This window comes from Protopterus annectens, chromosome 8.part0, assembly GCF_019279795.1.
Source record: "Protopterus annectens isolate FY-2018-M chromosome 8.part0, PAN1.0, whole genome shotgun sequence".
NCBI lineage: Eukaryota > Metazoa > Chordata > Ceratodontiformes > Protopteridae > Protopterus > Protopterus annectens.
In genome coordinates, this window is record NC_056741.1 from 129,784,196 (window position 1) to 129,807,788 (window position 23,593).

The window sequence follows — 23,593 nt, forward strand, 5'->3', positions numbered from 1 at the left end:
GCAATATAGGTAATTTCTTCTTTAAGGGCAGCAGAATCTGCACGTGCAGGTGAAGCACTGAAATGAAAAGTTATTCTATAATAGTAATAGTTCTCTTTTTAATGTAGAATTATTCAGATGACTTTTAATTCTGCAGTGATAAAGTATATTGACTTAACATATTTTTTCAGGTGTTTAATATTTCTTATGCTATCATAAATTACTGACCCCACTGTACTGATAATGTTAAAAAGTCATTAGTCTGTCTTTGCAGGACATATGTGCAATTGTGTAAAGAAAATTGGAATACTTCACCATGGCCTTTTATTATCACAATCAGATGTGATATGCTGTTAGTTGACTTAATGTCAGTAATTGCTGAGTACAGATATCAGTGGATTATAATGACAGCAGTCTGAGTAACCTTTTATAGATGAAATGCTCTGAAATAGGTACTGTTATCATTATTGGTTAGTTGTGTTTTACTGCTTGCTAGAAAAAGTGTTCATAACTACAAATTTGAAATCACCTCTAACAAATATGGACAACTATTTCTATATTAAACTAAAGATATGATTTAAAACAAGAAGGTAAATCAAGTGCATTTATGCATGCTCCTAAAAATGTATGCAGGCGGCCTATGTTTCGACAACAGCCACTGGACCAAGGTACCCTTAATCCACCACTGGCCAGATGCATTTTAAATGAATATGAGTTTCAAGATAAGAGAAGTTTATGGTTGTGTATGCAAAGTCAGTTTTAAAGAGAAGTTTACTGTTGCTCGTGTTGTCAGTTTTCAATGTGCAGCTGTTTTGTTTACTTTAGCAAATAGCCATCAGTGTGTATGCTAAGCGCTTTGAAATAAACATTAAAAATTTAAATCCAAATCTGTGTAATCACTGCAAAAGTAAAGAGGAAATTACTATACCCACTGACGCTACTGAACAGTGTTTATAGTAATTTGGGGGAGGGAGTCAAGTCATGGGACGTTGGCATGGCTGTGGGGGGAGGGGGTCTATAGAAGTGCCTAGGTCCCATTTTGAGCATGATCAGGCCCTTGTGGCAGCAACTCTAGAAGTGGCATCAGTAGAGTCATGTGCACATTTTAATCAATGGGTAGTGGTTTGAAAAACAGTAGAAACAAAATGACACAAAGCAATTTTTCTTCACAAGAATCAACTGATGCCAAAACCTTCCTCTCACTTTCACAGTTGGATAGGATAAACTTACAACAACATATGAATGTTACACCTGAGAATTATAAAAACAAGTGCTGCAGAAGTACACACTTTTATATTAAACTTATCAAAACCCTCCCAATCATTATCAGAAGGAAAGGGATTAGTATTAACAAAATGCTTAGCAGTAGTTGAGCTTAATAAAGCTATAGCTGCTGGGACTGGTCTGTGATTTGGTGATTTGTGTATAAAAACAGAAAAGTTTGAGGGTCCTTATAAAATCCTTTGTGTGTGTGTGTGTGTGTGTGTGTGTGTGTGTGTGTGTGTGTGTGTGTGTGTGTGTGTGTGTGTGTGTGTGTGTGTGTGTATTAAGGTTGCCACCTTTAGTTGTGGCTAAAAACAGAGAAAGGCCACACTCAATACGGAACAGCATTACCCCATTCAACCTAATGGTAACCAGCCACAGAGGGACGTCCTGCAAACTGTTCCACTCACAAGAGGTAATGATCAAGCTTTTGGTAATTTAGACAGTATCCCTGTCATGAACAACTTTTTGGAAAATAATAACTTTTTCTCGGGAAGATTCAATCTTGCAGGCGGTAATAATATGTCACAAGATACAGTTAATGAGAATTTGGGTATCAAAATTGATTTATTTGATACAAAATTGTTTAAATGTAAAAAGTTACAATTGGAAGTATCGTATTTACAAGAGTGTATCAAGAACAGGATCATCCCTAAAGGTTTACGCCAGTGGCGTTTTCCGGCCGGTCTCACGGACGACTTGGCCTTTTACCAAGAACTGTTGGAATTATTTGACAGACAGGGGATTGATTTCCTACAAGCATTAATAGTGTTCTACACAAATGACATTTCCAAGATAAAAATAGAACTTGAAAAACTGGAAACTGAGATTAAAAATGACCCCGAGTTTCCACGATACAAATATGACTATTGTAGGATCTTTTCTAGTATTGATGCCACTATGGAAAAACTAATCAATACTAAGAAAAAGAAACTGGCTAGGGATACCAGGGATTATGCTAATAAATGTGCTTATCCTAGGCTTCCGCGGAATACACAAACTACTCCCAATGCCCACTGGGACAATGACCAGCATAACTCTTTTTCTACTTCAGCCTTGCCTGTAAATAATAACAACAACCAGTCTGAACAAAGACAGGCCCCTAGAAGGAGCCCAAGGTTAAATAATAATAATACTCACGTGTCAAATCAAACCAATTTTCCAGGTGGGGTGAGAGTTGAGAACTCTTACCAACAAGCACTGCCATCTACATCTTTGGACTGTCCTGGTGCCAATAATCCAAATAACAATCAGGATTTTCCATTAGCCAACCAGTCCTTGGGGAACTATCGTCCCCGAGCTCCAACACAGAACAACACGAGGAACAAACGACGTGGGACTGGGAGATGAATGACACTCTGGACTTTGGTATAAAACCAAGGTTGTTCAGAAGCACTAATGGTGACTTTATTGTTTATAACTACACTACCTTGGACATTCAGCAGGACATTGTAGATTTTCTAGCGAAGGACTTTAGTTTTGTCCCTGGGTGTCATATTGATATTGGTAAAACAATTATCAATCTAAAAGTGTATACACGTAAACTTAATTTGAATTATTTGATGGGTAATGATTCATCTGCAGTAAAACTGCTTAGAGTAGCCAGTTCTTATAACCCACCCTTACACCCTATCTTGAATACATTCGAGAAAATTTGTGAGATGGATTTATGGGCTATTAAGAACCAGATTATCTATAATAATCAAAAATACCCAAGTAATATCACCCCGATAGAACGTGATTTCATTCACCTCTTGCAAGATTGTCATATCAGGGCCATGAAACCTGATAAAGGTGGGGGTATCGTCTTTATGGATCATTGTAAGTACGTTGAATATATGTTTGAACATCTAGATTCAACTGCTTACAAACCAGTTACCATAAATGAGATACATGGGGCTTACAGGAAAATTAATAACATCTTAAATGACCTGTTCTTGGAAGGATATATAGATACAGATACACACAAATATCTTTCAATGCCTGCCCCAAGAATTCCAGCATTTTTCGGAACACCTAAGTTACATAAACAGTTGAATGCACCCCCATTCAGGCCAATTATTGATGGGAGAGGATCAGTTACACAAGCATGTGCAAAATTTGTTGACAGTATTATAAAACCTTTGATTCAAAATGAAAAGCATATCTGTAAAGATTCATGGTCGTTTTTGGTGAATATTAACAAACTTGCATATAGCGAGCATGCTCTGTTCTTGACTATTGATATCAAAGATTTATATACCGTCATACCACAGACAGTGGGCATAGCTTGGGTCAGAGAGTACATGTTGTCCAAAAACATGGGGGATGACACTATAAATTTAATTGAGACCCTCCTAGAAATAGTTTTGACAAATAATTTTTTCATTTTCGAAAATCAATTTTACTTGCAAACATCAGGTGTAGCCATGGGCTCACCCTGCGGGGGTACCTTTGCAAATGCAGTCATGGCACACTGGGAGTCCACCATTTTGTTTAAGGATGAATTATTCCTCAATTATGTCACCTGGTACACTCGGTACCAGGATGACATTTTTTGTATCTGGGATGTTGCTAGTGATATAATTCCTTCATTTATTGATAGGATAAATAGGACAACTGATTTCTTAGAGTTCACCTACAGTATAAGCGATACCCAAATTAATTATTTGGATATATTGCTTATCAAAGGCAGTGCTAGTAAAAGATTTAAAAGCTGCATATACAGAAAACCAACTTATTCCAACTCCCTCTTGCACTTTACTAGCAATCATCCATACCACCAAAAGAAGGCGGTCATTAAAGGACAGATTGTTAGAGCTGCACGCATGGTAACGGACACTCAAGATTTTATTAATGAGTGCATTAATCTTACCAACATGTTTAAGTCTGGAGGGTATCCATTATCCCTGATAACAACTATAGTGACCGAAGTGACCCAAAAACGGGAAGGGGGTTATTTTCTTCCCCTACTTTCAGGACAGGGCACGGTTACTATTGATCCTAACAATGAACAGGTAACATCGGATATGGATTTGGCTATTGCAACTAACACTGTAAACAGTAAGTTTACAACCAGTTTTTTGTATACTTATTCCCTAGATTCTATAAAAATAAGGGAAATTGTTCATAAAAATTGGGATATCATTAAAAATGATAAAAGCCTTAGCACCCTTTTAGGAGAAGGTCCAAAAATTACATACAGAAGAGGCAAAAACATGAAAAACATTTTGGAGAAAGGGAAGCCATATGTAAGATCTAATAAACCACAGGGTATGTTCAAGTGTGGTTTTTGCAATCAGTGCAAACATATTAGAGTTACTAAAAGTTTTAACATCAATGGTAAAGAGTACAAGATTAATGGACATTTCAACTGTGAGACAAAATCTATAATTCATGTTGCCCTTTGTAATCATTGCAAAGCATTTTATATCGGCAAGACCGAGAGAATGTTTAAATACAGAATATACGAACATCAATATGCCATAGCAAAGAATGATTCTAATAATGCTTTGGCTAGGCATTGTATGGAATGTAATGGGCACACATTTAATTATTTAGTTTTACAACATAGGGAAGTGGACATTAGAGGAGGTCCGTGGCAAATATGGTTGGAAATATTTGAACTGCTATGGCAAATTCGAACAAAAGCTCATCGTTTGCCAGGTATTAATGAGGCACAATCAATCAAATGTGTTCTTAAATGGCTTTCTTATAATAGATAAGTACACTAACTTTTCGTAGAGTTAATATATAGACCATTCCTAAATAGTTATTGGAATAAATATTACTGGAGTTTTTTGTCCAATTTGTGACAAATTTATTGAGTATTATGATGGGTCTTATACATTAAATAATTAGTAAATTTAATCTATTTACTGAGGTTTCACAGGTAGGCTAAATAGGACATTTACATGAGTTAAAGGCGTCTTCCTTGAGATTTAATAAGCGTTAAAATATGTGTTTAACAACATTAATATTTTTTAGCAGGATGAGATTTCTTATAATATACAACAATAAGAAACATGTTTTGAATAGATCTAATAATATTCAGCTTCAAACATTTTGTCCTGATATTTATTATTTGTTGCTGCTTTTGCTGTATTTAGGTTTTAACAATAATGTGGTTTTATAGTATTGTATTTCTGCTTTATACAGAGTGTGGATTTCAAGTTTAGTACTATGTATTAACACAATACTCCATGACAGGGATGTGACGTTTGCATCAATTTTTTAGTTTTTATGGCTTTTAATTAGAGCGGAATGCTATTTTTCACGATTGGTTAATGTGGATTGTACGTAATTATTTAAACAGCAGTGTAAAGTCATCCCACTGTTTGTCTGATGAAGGTGGGTTATTTAACCTGCCGAAAGCGCTAACATTTATTTGGAAGAATAAATTTGTGGAAATATCAGCTTCTCTCATTGTGTTTCACCCGCCTTTTGGTTTTTACAGTGGTTTGTGAGCTTTTTTGTTCGTTTTGTGTGTGTGTGTGTGTCAGCAGACTCACTGTCAGGGAAATTGCAAGCTGAGAGGAAAAAATCCTCCAAAGCAGAAAGTGCAAGAGGAACAGGTGCAGGTTCAAGAAATTCCATTTGAAATAAATCATAACATTTTCTGAGGGAGTGAGAAATGTCACTGTTTTCCCTCTGAAACAACCAGTTCATTCTGGAAATACTTTCAGAGAAAGAGAATCTGTTACAGGGACTATACAAACTCACACTATCCTCAGAATCTGAAACAGAAATCCATGGAGATATTATATCATATGTCTCGTTACACTCCTGTTGAGGTTCAAACTCCTGACTCTCTTCAGAAAATGATGAGTCCCTTTTTCTTTTAACAGAACCAGCCTTGCAGGAAGGCTCAAGATCCTGCACTAAATCCTGAGATATGCCCAGTAAATTACTGCTGTCCAGTGTGACTGAAACACGAGAATGCATACATTTAGTCTTTTGTTTCTTTTTGAAAGGAAAACGTAAATAAATATAACTCGATTTTCCATGAGTGACATCCCTAGTGATGGGCACAACTTTCTGGCTAAGTAGAGAGGCATTCCCTGCCCCACCAACCTGGAGTGATCAGAGTGGCTCTCACTGCCTGACTAAGGACAAGAGTGACTCTCAGCTGCCTGACAAAGGCAAACCAACAACCACAGAGGATGTGCCTAACCACTGGTCCATGGTGGCTATAGGGACTACTCTAGCAGGACCTAAAGAAGGAGATTGGTGATAAAAGAAGCAGCTTGTACCACAACAAAGTCATCCACCTGCTGTGGTGGCAAAGGCTACTTAACAATATTTTTATTGCAGTCATCTCAGCTAGATTGAGTATGTTTTTGGGTGCATGAAGGTGCCCTGAAGCTTTGGAAAATGGCTAGCTGTTATGTCCTTGGTAATCACTGAGGATGAGGCTAACTCAGCAGTGATCAAATGAAGAACATATAGATATTCTATTGTGGGGAATGATTCATATACATTAGCACCATGAAAATTAGATAAATATGATTCCACATACACTTCATGTAACCTGAAAATCATCCAATTATTCCTAAAACTGACTTACAGTACTGCCAACTACACTGAGACACTTATAAAAGCATTTCTGTCTGAATGTTCTGTACTTGAAATCGTTTTCTTCTTTATTCATTTACTGCTCGGTGAATATAAATCATGCAACTTAAGCATGCTTTTCCATATCATACATTTGACACACCTTTACCTGTGGTTTTATCTAAAGCTAATTTACTTTACTTGACAGACAAAATAATATTTATTTACAGAAATTTAAATTGTTAAGTTAACCAGCCCTGCAGCTTTTCAGTGATCTTAAGCTAAGTGTACTGTATTCAAATGCTACCTATTACATTGTTATTTCTTCTACTGGAACACACCGCTAGGATACTCTGCATAGTTATCATCATCATCTTAGTCTATATGTCCATAACTACCCAGACCCTTAGGTCTTTACAATGGGCTCAATGTTCCCTTTATTTCCTGCAAAGTCTAGTGCTTACTTTGTTTTCACTTCTAAAACTTGGTTAAAACCACACATCTCTGAATTTGAAATTATACCCCCCACTACAATGTTTATTGTTTAGATAGAACCGCTGAAAAAGGTGGAGGAGTTACAGTCATGTACTCAGAGTACCTTAACCTATCACCCCTACCTCTACCACTGCCTAACTTTCACCCTGCTGAACTACTACTTCTTAACTACCAAGTGAACCCCCAAAAGAAAATTGCCATTGCAGGTATATATATTCCACCTCTGAACAACATTCCTCTCCTTGAATCTATCCTATCCTGGCTCTCAATTCACATCCACTATGAAACCTTATTACTGGGTGATGTTAACAGAGACTGGCAACAATTATCAACTACCTCTCCTACTCTACACATGAATCTTTATAGCTTTCACCAACTTATCTCAACTCCTGCTTGCTACAATAACTTAAACTGCTCAACCTTAGACTGGATTCTTACCTCTAACCGTACCCTATATCATAACCCCTGTTCCCTATCCAACTCCCTAAGTGACTATCTCTCTATTCAAGTCGAAAGATACTCTGCTCAAATACCTAAGTCCCACCATATTAGAGAATGCTGCAACCTCCCTTCCTTTAACACTGAAATCTTCAATAACAGGCTCAGTGCTATTAACTGGAACCAGTTCAAGTACCTTCCCATCAACAATGCTGTTCTATACTTTAATCACACTTTTCTCGATATCCTCAACTCTTTAGCTCCCCTAAGAAAGGTTAGAATGAAAACTACTTTCTCTCCCTGACTATATAAATACACCCTCACTCTCATGAAAAAGGGAGAAAAATACTGGAAACAATGGCTAAGAACTAAATTTCCTCCACTTCTTCAAAAATATAAAGAATTACAAAACCTTTAAAAAAAAAAACAAATCACTTAAGACAAGAAAAAATTCTACTATGAGGCCCAATGCACCCATAAGTCCGATCCCAAAAGGTTCTTGCACTCCAGCAATAAAATAATGAACCCTGGTGAGCCTACCACTCCCATTAGGAGGGTGGCCTAATGGTTAAAGTGTTTGCCTTACAAACACAAGGTGCAGGGTTTGAATCTCACAAGGGATAATTGGCTAGGCTTAAAAATGGCTTGCAAGGGCAGTTAGCCTAGTACTAATCCATGAACCTATAATCTATGAACCTATAATCCCCACCCTAAAAATCACCCCCATGAAACAGCTACTTTACTTAATTCCCACTTTATTGAATCAGTTCAAAAACTAACCCAACCCTACCACAACCAAGACCTTTCTCATACCACACATACGACCAGTACCACCTACTCATTCTGTATCAACCCAGTCTCCACTGCCCATATAAAGTCTCTCCTACTAAAACTAAAACCATGCTCTCCCTCTCCTCTTTCTTAAACTTGCAGCCCACTCTATAACCTACCATGTATCTATCCTTATTAACTGATCCATCGAGAAGGCCACTGCCACCGACATCTGACAATCTTTCTTTACCATACCACTTCACAAAGAAGGTAAGTCCACAAACTCATCAAACTATAGACCAATTGCTATCCTCTGTTCCCTCTCCAAAATCCTTGAAAAATGTATTCATAACCAACTTCTTAAATACCTTATTAAAAAAAAAAAACCTTCTGACCCCTTCTCAACATGGCTTCAGGCCTAAACATAGCACCTCCACTGCCCTCCTATCCTTTACCCACACTATTGCTGAAGCAATGGACAAATATCTTCTAGTATCCTCCCTATTCCTTGACCTCTCTAAAGCTTTCGGTATTGTCAACTACCCTAAACTAATTTCTAAACTAACTGAACATAAACTCTCCCCTCTCCAAATGGCTCCTGTATGTGTGATGGAAATCTACCTGTTCCCCTTTCCTATCCACCCAGACTGGTGTTCCCCAAGTCTCTATCCTTGGTCCCTTCATTTTCAACATTTTCACTAATAATCTCTACTCCTCTTGCTCCACCTCCTCTCTCATACAACATACTGATGACTCTACTCTCATCTCTGTCTCTGACAACATTTCTAACCTTCTTTCCATTACCCAAAACACTTTTTTATTTGTGGAAAAGTGGCTAACAGACCACCAACTCATACTCAACTCCAAAAAGACTAAGCTCTTACTATTCTTCCCCAAAACTCTCTCCCACCATAAATCCACCTTTGTCCTCTAATCTCTTATTAACATCCTCATCAAAGCAGAATCTCACACCAAATTACTTGGCACTATAATCGACGACCAGCTAAAATTTGATATCCATATACAACACTGTATTAAGAAAACCAATCAGAAACTAGGTCTGCTATATAGAAACAAAGAATTCCTAGCTCCCAACTCCAAATCTTCTCTTGCCCAAGCCTTCCTCCTTCCATGGCTTCTCTATGCCTCCCCTACGCTTACCCATCTCCAGTCATCCCTACTGACCAAACTTGAGCAAACCTATAACAATATAGCCAGATTTGCCTCTGAACAACCATATAAATCACATCATTGCCTTGCTCTAAAAACTACAGTAGCTTGAATCCCCTCAGCTCCTGCTCCTTTCCTAACTTCAGCTCACACACTCTGAACTAAATAACCCCCAAGCCTGTCCCTCTATCTCATCCCAAGTATCCCCTTATACCCCAGTTCATTCTCTTTGTAGCTCTGGCCAGAACCTCCTTGCTATCTATAAACCTAATAAAAACATTAGTAAACTTCTCTACAAAAATTCACTCTCCCATGCCTGGAATATGCTTCATCCCAACATCTGCAACATTAATAGAACCAGTGTCTTCAAAACCAAACTCAAAAACTACCTCTTTAACTCCAGAACCTGCTGTTGCCATAATCCCCCTTAACCATCCATTACCACTCCAGCTCTCTTCTACTTCGCTCCTACTTCTTCAGCTCTGCCCACATTCTCTCCTTGTTTACATTAACAAAATTATGTCTCATTCAAGCTGCTGAAAATGTCTTTACTGTTACTATACTACCTCATAAAGGACATGCTTGTACTGCCTGATCACTCATGTTATTCTAAAGATTTTTCTAAATATTGTATAGAATTGATTATTGCTGTATAGTCAATGTAAATTAAGTTTCATTACTGCATACCACTAAGTGTATTCTCTTCACATGCACTATTATATATATAGTCTTTGTACTCTATGTTTCAATGCATGTAAACATTTGTGTTCTCTGTTCAACACTTTATTGTAAATATTTTTAAACTGGAGCTTTTCTCCTTGGGTCTCCACTGAAAATGGGCCACTTGGCTCAGCCGGACATACCCGGTTAACAAATCTCAAATAAATAATAAATACATAAAATAAATAACTGTCAGAAATATCTGACTGAAATACTAGTTTACCAATCAATCTTAGTGACTTAAATGAACAGAGATTCAATATTTGCTGAAATCCTTTAAGCCCAGAACATCATTATACATTTAGCAAGGACACATTTCAACCTTATGGAACAGGGGGTAATTGTTTTTTCATCTTTCTTGACATTAAACAGCCTTGGTAATATAACATGGAGTAACAGGGATATAACAGTGTTCACTGACCTCCATCAAAAAGTAAAGTTTGTGGACTTAAGTAATGTCAGTGAAACTGAATAAGGAATATGTTGCCTAGTTAGATATTTTCAGTGACATGAGCATTCATCAAAGAACACATGCTGATGGTGTAAGATACATTTATTTTATAGGTTAACAACTTAAGACACCTTATACAAAAACACCCTATTAAAGTATAGAAGGCCTAAATAATATGTCCTAAAAGGACTGACTCAAAGCCCTGTCACTATAATCTGTGTCCAAGAGACTGCTAAGAGATGACCTGTGTCTGGTATATAAGGCACCCTCCAACCGAATACTGATGTACTTACTGCACATCAGGAAGTCACATGCCATCAGAAATACTTAGCCCAGGGATCTAAACCTCTCCTTCAGTATCAACAAAGCAGTTTGTTGGGTCTGTCAGAAGATACTACTTGTCTGGAAAAGACTTCTAGTCCACATCAAAACAAAGCTCATCCCCATCTATATTCAAGTGTGATTTGAAACTATGGATGGATAATAGAAAATGTATCTTGGGACTGTCACCATACTAAGGCAGCTCCTAAATGATTTACCTCAGGTGGGTCCCCCTCAAGTTATCTGTGATATGATCCCAGTTATTCTAAGTAGGGGCAATATATATTTATCGTCCATGGGTTAGGTAAGGTCAATCTAATTCCAAATGGGATAGGTTAATTAAAGTACCGAAGGGGAAATTGGGTAGGCTTAAAATGGCCCAAAAGGACAGCTAGCCGAGAACTTACCTATGGAACTCTGGATCTATAACAGATGTAAAAATAATAACAAATAAAACTTAGAAACATAAACCAATCAAAATAAGCTGTATATAAATCAATTTTGGATGGGCTGCTACAGACCAAAAATAATTCAATAACACATGGCCAGTGGGGTGTTATACAACCTGGAAGTTAATGTGTATGTCAAAAACATGTGTTTCCATCTCAACAGACTGCCTCAAATTAATTCTGAAATGGAAATAGCTGTCCACTGGCAACAGACAAATAGTGAAGTGTAGGCAATACATGTTACACGTTCTTCCAGTACTGAAGCATACATTTCAAAGAACCATTGCTGATCATGTCTGATGTACAACCAAGTAACACTCAAATGCCTTCCTCTTGGTATGATATGTTTGAGCAAAAGATTTTACTGTACAACTGGAATTAATTTTTGATTCAACTTGATATCATGGCGGACTCCTACCAAAATGTCTCTGAGGTACTGAGAGATATAGTTTGAGGATTTCTATGTCAACAATCTTATTCTTCTTTCAGCTTTTCCCAGTTAGAGGTCACCACAGCAGATCACCGGTCTGCTCATGATTGGCAGTAGAGTTTTACAGTGTCGAGTTGCCCGCAAAGTGCCCAACCTTCCACAGAAGGCACACACACACACACACACTCACACCTAGGGCCAATTTAGAGGACATGCACACTCTGCACAGAAGGCACCCCAGCCAAGGATCGAACTACAGAACCTCTTGCAGTGAGAAGACAATGCTAACCACTGCACCACTGTGGCCACCCTATTTCAATGTCAGCAATATACTGCTTCTATTGATATTGTCTGATGTACTTACTGCACAAGGTGATATGATCTAATGTTTGGCTTACTACCTCCTCTCTCTTCATACTTTCTTTAGACTAGTGAACTAGTACATCCCTGTACTGAATAACCTGCATAATCCCTCCTGGAAGTATTGAAAACTTGACTGAACTTGGATTCCACCTACCAGTCTCAGTGGAAACAACCCTCTAAGACTGATAAAGTACGTGTATATCTAGCTACCTGTACTTTATACCACTATTTAAGATTTAATGGTTCTGTCTCACTAGGCCAGCTTCCCACCCAGAATAGCCAGCAGCCAACTTGCCCCTATTTTTCCCTTCTTGTTCTCTTTAGCTAACCCTTTATCCAGCCTATTCTCTCTCTCTGTGATCATTCTTAATTACTATCTCCTCAGCCTGTTACCCTGTATGAGAAACACTTAGCTGTAGCTAAGCGACCATCCTCTAGGTGGCGCTCTATCTTCAGCTTTCTGCATTTCTATCCGTACACCAACGTCTTTACCTTACTGCCCCAACCCTGCTTCTAAGTTTTTACTTTCACTGACTTATTCTATCACCTCTCCCACCCAATTCCCAGGGTACCTTTACCACACTCTAACTCTTTACTTCCCTACTTTTCTCTCTCTAGCCTCATTACATACTTCCACTTACTTACCCTCTGACATACTTGCTTAATTTCCTGCTCTACACATTGTCTTCCTTGACAGCTCTCTCTCTTGTCTCAACCCGCTCCATTTGCCCTGCAGGCTCACTCCGCTCCCCTACCCAGCCCCCAATTCTCACCCACCCCCAGTGGTCCTACCTTTATACCACTAGTAGACACACACTATCCTTTCCATACCAATCAGACACCTAATATCACAAACCAACCCAAATCTCTCATTGAACACCACACCCACTAATTATCTAAACCTCCTCCCCCTATCTACTCCCTTTTACAACTACCTCTCAACAAACCTCAAACTACATCTTAACTCTTTCCTAACCTCTATTCACACAAATATGGGTATATCAATCACCCCTCCACAGCTTAAAAAGCTCTTCTGCTTATCACTTATATCTTCTCTTATAATTACTTACATCATAACCTCTTATGAATATCCATTGAACTCTTCTTATCCATTCCCCTCTAAGTACACCAGTACATATACATCACCTCTCTCCCCTTCCCTCTCCAACCTTACCACACAACCCAATTATCTACATGCCAAATACCATAGACTAGCTCACTTCAAGTTAAGTAAACCTAAACCCAGGAAAATATCTGACATCTTTTACTTACTCCATCAATCAAAATACCTTAAACTCCTCCACCTTTTGTTAGATGGAGACATTCATCCTAATCCAGGCCCACAACATAATAAAACAAAAACACACAAAGTACTAGATAAAACTACATCTCTCTCACTTTCCATACCCAACAATTCTCTCTCTATTGCCCATCTCAATATACGAAGTATTTGTAACAAAATTAGTCAAATCCATGCCCTCCTTGAAACCCATCAATTTGATATGTTATGCTTAACTGAAACATGGCTAAAGCCATCAATCAAAGACAATGAAATCACCCTACCTGGTTATAATATCATTAGACATGATCACACTACCAAAAAAGGGGGAGGAGTAGCAATTCTCTACAAAACACAACTCCAGATTAGTACCTTAAATCTGACTTTTAACCTTGACAATAATGCTGAAATAGTTAGCTGCAAACTCCAAGTTAATACTACTAAAGCCATAAATATCATATGTGCATATCTCCCTCCTGGAAACAATATCAACACTCTCAAACATATCCTCAATTTTCTCTCTACCAACCTCCCTCAAGAAACACTAGTCTTAAGCTATTATAACATCAATTGGTACTCCTGTAACAGTACTAACCCCACCTCCCATATAAACCTATATGGCTTTAAACAACTCAATAGCAGTCCTACAAGAACTAATAAAACCAACAATAAGGAAACCATCTTAGACTGGATTTTTACTAATACTCCCCAACAAACCTATCAATTAGGCACCCTTCCAGATGATCTAAGTGACCACTCACTAACCTATATCATTAGACACAAATCAAACCTAGCCTTACCTACCACCTACAAAACACTACGATCAAAAAAACAATTCAACTCTGATCAGTTTCTTGCTGAACTAAGACAATGCAATTGGTCCCGACTAAAACCTTCCACTTAATGATGCTGTTGAATACTTTAGTTCTACATTCCTATCCATACTAGATCACCATGCCCCAAGTCGCACTATTAGAACCAAAGCTAAAACAGCACCCTGGCTAACCAACAATACTAAGCAAAAAATCATTCTCAGAAATAAATCTTGGGATAAATGGGGTTCCACTAAGAACCTAACTGACCACCATAACTTCAGAGAGCTTAGAAATAGTACAAAAAAGCCATCCTGGCAGATAAAAAGAACTATTACTTTCAACTACAACAAACCACCAAAAAAGAACCTAAATAATTTTGGGCTAGTATTAATAATCTTCTATCTCCAGGCCAGTCATTCACACCAACCCCCCAGGACTCTAATCCAAACAATCCTACACAAATAGCTAATGATTTCAACTCTTTCTTCACCAATACTATCCAAACTCTAGCAAATCACCTATCTCCTGACACCTCTAAATTACCCACACCTACTTTACATACTTCTCTTCCCCTTTACCTTCAACCTGGATCTACCTCATTTATTTCATCCCTACTCCATAAACTTAAACCCACCATCCCCTCTGCAGACAAACTTCCTGCAGAATTTCTGCAGATAGGAGCTAAAGCCATTGCCTATCCCATCTCAATCCTGATAAATAGATCTATAAAGGAAGGAATTTTCCCTTCCATTTGGAAAATATCTCACATCATCCCACTACACAAAGGGGGCAATTCTAATGACTTCTCTAATTTTCGTCCCATAGCATTGCTATCACCTATAGCCAAAATCATGGAAAAATGTATCCATAAACAACTCCTTAACCACCTTCTCCATAACAACCTACTTGCTAACAGTCAACATGGATTTAGACCTTATCACAGTACCACTACTGCATTACTCTCCTTTACTAACTCTATCAACCATAACCGTAACAACACTAATCTATCATCTTCTATCTTCATAGATCTTTCAAAAGCTTTCAACATGGTTAATCATAAACTTCTTCTGCACATACTAAAATCTCTTTCAATTCATCCTTCTTCCTTATCCTGGTTTACATCTTACCTAGAAAACCGTCAGCAGGCAGTACTTTGGAAAAACTTATTATCTAATCTCCTTCCTATCTCCTTAGGTGTACCTCAAGGGTCTATCCTTGGCCCACTCCTATTTTCTATCTTTATTAACGACCTCCAGTCAGCTATTCCAAACACTACTGGCATACAATATGCAGACGATTCCATTATAATCTACACTGCTTCCTCTCAGACTGAACTCCTGTCACTTACCCAAGAAGCTTTTACCACTGTTGAACACTGGTTCTCTGACCGTTGCCTACTCCTCAAACCCAAGAAAACAAAGTTGCTATTGTTCTCACCTACCCACAAATCAACCTTTCTTAACTTCTCTATTACCTCCTCTGATAACACTCTGATTTCTCCTGATTCTACTACAAAACTACTAGGAATAACTATTGACAACAATCTCAATTTTGATTCTCATATAAACAACACAATAAGAGTAATAAACAAAAAGATTGGTTCCCTTTATAGAATCAAACCATTCCTTACACCTGAAGCTCGGACCACCTTAGCCAGTTCTCACCTTATCTCCACCCTTCTATATGCTTCCCCTATTTATACCAATCTCTCTAAAAATAACCTCAAGAAACTTGTTACATCTTACCATAATATTGCTCGATTTGCCACAGGATCCCTCTTCAGAACTCACCACTGTCTTAACCTAAAACAGCTAGGCTGGCTTGAACTTCCTAATAGGCTCATTTATCAATAGCTCTTAACTGCTCACAAAATTCTATATCAGCCTTCTAAAACACCAATTCTCTCTAACCTCATTACACCTTATAATAACTTGAAACACCTACGCTCTTCAAACAAACTACTGGTTAATATTACCAAACCCAATAACTCTGCAGGTGACAGCCTTTTTTCTAACTCTGTTGGAAAAATGTGGAACAAACTGCCATCTGATATCTCATCTTTGTCTAGTCTTCCACTCTTTAAAAGACAGCTGAAAACACATCTCAGTAAACACTGGCTTTGTTCCTGTAACAACCCAGATTAATTTTCCTTTTCTTTTCCTCCTTAATTCCTCCTCACACAACATCCTTATTGATATATGTAAAAAAATATATATATATTATTTTCTTTTTCACCTTATTATATACTTAGATTTTTAGAATTTGTATAGCAAATATCTACTAAACTTTGTTTATGTAATTTCCTGCTATGACTATGCCTGTCTGCATGTGTATCTCATGATCTGACTCAATGTGTTTATAATTTTTACCTTGTTTTGCCTGTTACTGTGAATTACTTGTAATACCGTTGGAGCTTTTCTCCCCGAGCCTCCACTGAAAATGGACATATATCCAGCTGGACTAGCCCGGTCAACAAATGTAAAATAAAATAAATAAAATAAATAAATAAATATTAGTACATGTTTACTTGCAATGCAACTGCTTGCAACATAAATGGCAGGATAGACAACTCAAGTCATGAGAAATGCCTTGAAAACAATGTTATGTACCAGGAAGCAAATAAGATAAGCACTATGCAACGTATTAGAAATATGTCACAGAAGGGATGATATCTACATTCAGACTGTAATGTGTTTGTTTCCTTCATCTCTCACCAAATTGAACATATCAGCTAAAAAGTCTGAAGACCAGTCACAATAATCTTTCTGTTAAAGCAAACTAAAAAGCATCTAAATAGAATTGTTTAAGGTTGATAAACTATTCATAAACTGCAGATGTGTTTTACTTTGTTAGAACTACTTACTGTCATCCAGTTAATAAAGCCAATATTAAGTGTTTAATATATACCACTATCACTCGTTAACCAGGTTTGCAGATGATTGCAATCTGTCTATGAAGCAGAATGGTTTAAGGAACAGTATATTAGTCTTTGCTGAACTCTTCTTTATGGTGCTTTAAGTGAGGGAGGTGCAACTCTTTCAACTACAGGCATGAAAAACCATAATTAATGCAGGAAACTGCATTATTACTTTTGAAACACACTGAAGAAGCCAAGCTAAATCTTTGCTAATGCAATAGTTAGCATAAGAAAAATAAGATAAGAAGGTTAAATGTACTAAAGCTCAATGCTTGTGCAGATAAGAGGTGTGTGAACAGCAGCGGTACCAGAGCAGAGAGTTGATGGTGGAAGAAAAATGTGTTAATGCACTGGTTGCACAAGGAAAATGAGATAAGGTGACTATGGCCAGAGTACAGAAAATTCACTTACATGAGCATATAAGGGCAAATTAGCAAAGTCATAGTAGTGCAGTGCAGACTGATAGTGGTTAAATATACTGAAGGAGCAAAACTGCTTAAAAGATCTAAATGGATATTGAAATTGCTTGAAAGAACATAGCAATTTATCCAACAGGGTTGGGGGTTGCCATACTGATTAAGGTGTTTAACTCATAATCACAAGGTACAGGTTTTGGTTCTTACCTTTGGAATGGAAAATAGTTTGGTTAGGCTTAAAAGGGCCTGCAAGGGCAGATAGAGTAGTACTAACCTATGAAAGATCTTTGAGAGCATCAGCTTTCAGTCATGTGCACATGTGGAGTAATGTGCCATTATGAGCACAGCTGAGAGCCCAAATAAAGGCTCCTCAGCAAGGCCCCTGCAATATATATACTGTATGTATATATATATATATATATATATATATATATATATATATAAGAAAAGGAAGAGGGGAATTAAGATGGGGAAGCAAGGGTATCTTTTCTGTGGGATAGATGACAATTTTCTTACATTTTCAAGAAGGCTAGAAGGAAAAGATAACATGGGAAGATGACGGTAGTAATAAGGGTGTAGGAATGGCAGTGGGAATAGACAAACCAACAGGAAAGACAGGCAAAGACTGACAGGGGAGGTGCAGATACAACTATGGAGTGAACTACAAACAACAGGACAATTGGCAATGGGGAGGACTGCACGATAAACTGTGGAGGGAAATATGACACAAGCACAGAGTACACCTTGATACTGAATAGGATAGGATGATGGCTGACTGCCATGGTGTCTAGTACTACACCCAACTTGTGGTCAATCAGCTCCATGATTGCCTTCATGGCTGGGCCCAGTGTGACACTGCCATTCCTATGAGGACACCCTCCAGGCCATCAGTGCAGGTATCCAGCTATCTGTCCACCTAGCTCATCACCAGGCCTTTCACCTCCTGACAGATTACCTACAAGGATCCCTGCAATGATATCCACCAGGAGGGTACCAATGAGCCTTCCTGGTTTACACAAATGGATATTCTTCATTACACTGCAAGTAGGTGGACTTGTAGAATACTGTGGAGCCAGTATATGATGGCAAAGCAGGTGCACAATGAAGATGTAAATAAAGAGAAATTAAACAAATGACAACTAAGAAAATATAAAGACACTGTTAAAGAGAAAAACAAAAACAACTATCAGTAAGGTGTGTTACACTGATTGGCAATACAGACTCTGGAAGAGTACGTATACAATGGCAAATTAAAAACAAAATAGTGGCCTGACAAAAATGTATTACAAAAGTATGTGCAGCACAAGGGAAGGATTACATGCCACCTACTTTTTCCACATGTGTAGGAACATGACACAGGCACCATGTGTTGCAAACAGTGTGATATCAAAGGCAGTAATGCTGTGATGTAACAACCCTGGGACATATAATGGTGAATGCTTAACACTGGGGATGCTATGCAATGTAAACTCCATTTTGTTCTTCTGTGTGAGACTCCTAAACACATTGGTGAAACCATACCCTGGCATATGACAGCCACCATGACCTATCAACTGTGAGCCTGTCAGTGACATGCCCATGATATGTCAGGCATAACTAACAGATGTGTGGATGGTTAAATGATCAGGCTAAGACTAAGGCATGGCAAGCTGACAAGGGTGGTGAATATAAACAGCTGGGGGGGGTTATAAGTATCATGGCACTGAATTCTGCCAACCAAACTGGTCCATAATGATGGTAGTGGACACCCACTGTTTTATTTATTTAATATTTGTTAACGGGGAAAGTCCTACTTGGAACAAAGCCAATTTTCAGCTGAGGCCCGGGGAGAAACACTCCAGATGCATGTCTTTCTAATGTGAGAGGAAGCCCACATGAATGCAGGAAGGACATGCGGACTCTGCACAATAGGCACCCCAGCCAAGATTTAAAAGGAAGAACCCCTTGGTGTGAGGCGACAATGCTACCACTGCACCACTGCACCATCCATAACTGTTAGCACACTCTGCATAACCATGACATTTTTGGGAACTGATGGTGGTAAGATAAACAGAAGAATAGTTCCACTGACAGTGACAAAGTATGTAACACATAAAGCAAAGCAATGAAAGTAGTTATGATTACTGCAAATATGGATATTGAAGCAGGTGACTAAGATGTAAAGATATAATGCAAATTCCTTGTATGTAACCTGACATCTGGACAGGCATGCTGTCTACCTCTGGCATATAAACTTAATTTTCCCTATCTCACCAGATGGTAAAGAAATAGAAAAAAAAACTCCATGAATATTGATAATTACATACAGCTAAAATAATATCTTCTATATATAAGCAATTACCAGTTACTTATATTTATTTCAGAACGCTGGATAGTACTGTAACATCTTCTTCCAATTTATGAAAAAGGTCAGGTCTGTGCCTCCCCAGGTCACTGTAACAATGTCACACTGGTAACCAGAATGGATGATGTGTGTACTATTAGTCACTGGTGTGCCAATGCAGTGTTAGGCATTTACCTTCTATTAGGGTCCTTCACAGGAGGAGCCCTTTTAAATTCAGCACCATCAGAAGCCATGGCCACATCACAGGTTGATATCAGAAGAAACATGGCAGCAGATTCATGTTAACGAATGTTACAGGAAACATGTGATGCACCATGATGAGCAGCATAGTACCAGGATGTAGCTCACTGCCACTGTAGAGTAATAAGGTACCAGGCTCGTCCATGGGATGATAGATGAGGTGTGCTGCCACACAAAGTATTGGGCCTGAACATACCATGGCAGTGTCTAGTAACTTACCTTCTTCTTCTTCTTTTCTTACCATTGCTCCTGTTAGGGGTCACCACAGTGGATCGTCTGTGTCTATTTCTTCCTGTTCTCTGCATCTTGGTGTGTCACACCAACCACCTGCATGTCCTCTCTCACCACATCTATAAATGTTATCTTAGGCCTTCCTCTTTTCCTCTTATGTGGCAGCTCCATCCTTAGCATCTTTCTCTCAATATACCCAGCATCTTTCCTCAGCACATGTCCAAACCAACACAATCTTGCCTCTCTGGCTTTGTCACTAAACCATCCAACCTGCGCTGACCCTCTAATATACTCATTTCTAATCCTGTCCATCCTCATCACACCTAATGCAAATCTTAACATGTTTAACTCTGCCAACCCCAGCTCTTACTCCTGTCTTTTTATCAGTGCCATCGGCTCCAACCCATATAACAATGCTGGTCTCACTACCATCTTGCAGACCTTCCCTTTCACTCTTAGGGGCACCCGTCTGTCACAAATCACTCCTACACTTTTCTCCACCCACTCCATCCTGCATGCACTCTCTTCTTCACCTCTCTTCCACACTCACCATTACTCTGAGCTGTTGATCCCAGCTATTTAAACACATCCACCTTAATCAACTATACTCCCTACATCTTCACCATTCCTCTGTCCTTCCTCTCATTCACACACATATATTCTGTCTTAGTCCTACTGACCTTCATTCCTCTGCCCTCTAGAGCATATCTCCACCTCTCTAGGGTCTCCTCAACCTGTTTCTTACTCTCACTACAGATCACAATGTCATCCACAAACATCATAGTCAACAGGGACTCCTCTCTGATCTCATCTGTCAACCTGTCCATCACCATTGCAAATAAGAAAGGGCTCAGAGCTGATCCTTGATGTAATCCTACCTCCACCTTGAATGCATCTGTCACTCCTACTACAGACCTCACCAATGTCAGACTACCCTTGTACATATTCTGTACCACTCTTACATACTTCTCTGCCACTTCAGACTTCCTGATAAAATACCACAACTCCTCTCTAGGCACTCTGTCATATGCTATCTCTATCTCCACATAGACACAATGCATCTCCTTCTGACCTTCTCTATACTTCCCCATCAACACCCTCAGAACAAACATCGCATCTGTAGTGCTCTTTCCTGGCATGAAACCATACTGATGCTCACTAATCATCACCTCCTTAATAACTTATAACTTTTAACTTCCTAGTCTAGAAACTTACCAATGCACCTTAAATTATGGCATGACAGTGGCATAGACAGGGACTTTGAGTCAGATTTCAAGAAGCCCTTCACCCCATATAAGTTATGGACCTGCCGTGTATGTATAAACTACTTCACAGTGCATGTGCATGGGCAGGCATTACAGTCTACACGTTGCTCTACATTTGTGATACAGAAACATCATCATCATCATCATCATTCCCCTTTTCCCCATTTTCTGCATGAAGTCAGGGAGCCGTATCAACTGTTGTCATCTTTCTCTATTCAATGCCACACTTTTGCCTTCTGCAAAACACAAGCCTGACTGTCACAGGTCTTATAGCACATACATCCACCTCTTTGCTTTACACCCTCATTTCCTCTTGACTTTTTCCTGTCTGTCCCAAATCTTCTTCACCATATTGTCTTCTGCTTTTCTGCAAATGTGCTTTAATGACTGTTATCTGCTTTCTTTGACCTTTTCTGCAATAGGAGCTACTCCGGCTTCCACTCTTATGTCAGTATTTCTTTGTCTGTCTGATAGTGTGCATTGTACTACCAATTTTAGGCACTTTCTGTCCATCACATCTAGCTTCCTCAACTGCTGTGCCTTTACTGCTCAGTTTTCTGTACCATACAGTAGTACTAGTCACACCACTCTTTTGTACACCTAACTTTTCACCTTTTTTGGCATTCTTCTGTCATATACTACACCTGACACTCAAACACTTTTAACCAAAATTACCTCAGTAGCATAATTGCCATGCTGTTATTCCCAAAATAGCATGATAAAAACAATTTCCACCATTTTGTTGTTCGTTGTGACAATCCTCCACTGGATCAGTAATCAAGGAGCCTCATTTCTCACCACTGGCAACAGTGGGGGACATACATTGGGATGATAACAGGTATACACATAGTATTTTCAGATGCAGCTCAATGTATAAAGTGCAATTTCCCTTAAGACCAGACAGAGACCACAGCCAGTCTGGGGCTGGTTTCTCCCTCTTTCTCCAGATCCCCAGTAAGACTCCCCACTGGCAGAGCTATAGAGTTGATCTCAGCTGAGTGGCCAAGACAAAACCTGCAGACCCTGTCTGTCCAAACATTGCTTTGTGTCCCTGCCCAAGTAGCTGATGCACACACTCTTTGAGGTTTGATTTATAGACAAACACACACACACACACACACACACACACACACACACACCTGGGAAAGGTTGGCACAGGTTTACCACCTATGCTCTCTTTTTTCCAGACTATAAGGTAGTTATCACTGCCACCAGCCAACTCCTTATCAGGTACTTTAAGGCCTTTAACAAAGGGTGTCCAAGCTTACTATGTAATATTAATGCAAATGGTAATTTGACCAAGAGGAAGGCTATTAGGAGTGGACCACACAGTGTCACCAAATAAATATGCAAGTACTCTCAAAACTTCAATATCTCAACAAAGCTCAGCCACAATGAAAGGTTTAAATATATTTAATAACAAATATTAAAAGAACAAGACAATACTAAATATATATTCACAGTGACATCAAAGTTCAAAATCACAAGAAATATTTAAAACAAGAATTAAGACCAGTCTCAAATAAATAAAGAAAAATATATAAACTAAACTTCACTATATTCCTGACTATATCTAAGAGAGTTACTATACCCTAGAAACTTACAAACAGAACAACACAGATGTGTGGTGAATGGATCTTGTAGTTGTTACCAGGTCCAAGACAGAATACAGAATGCCCTGTCTCTTTAAGAGAGTTCTCAAAT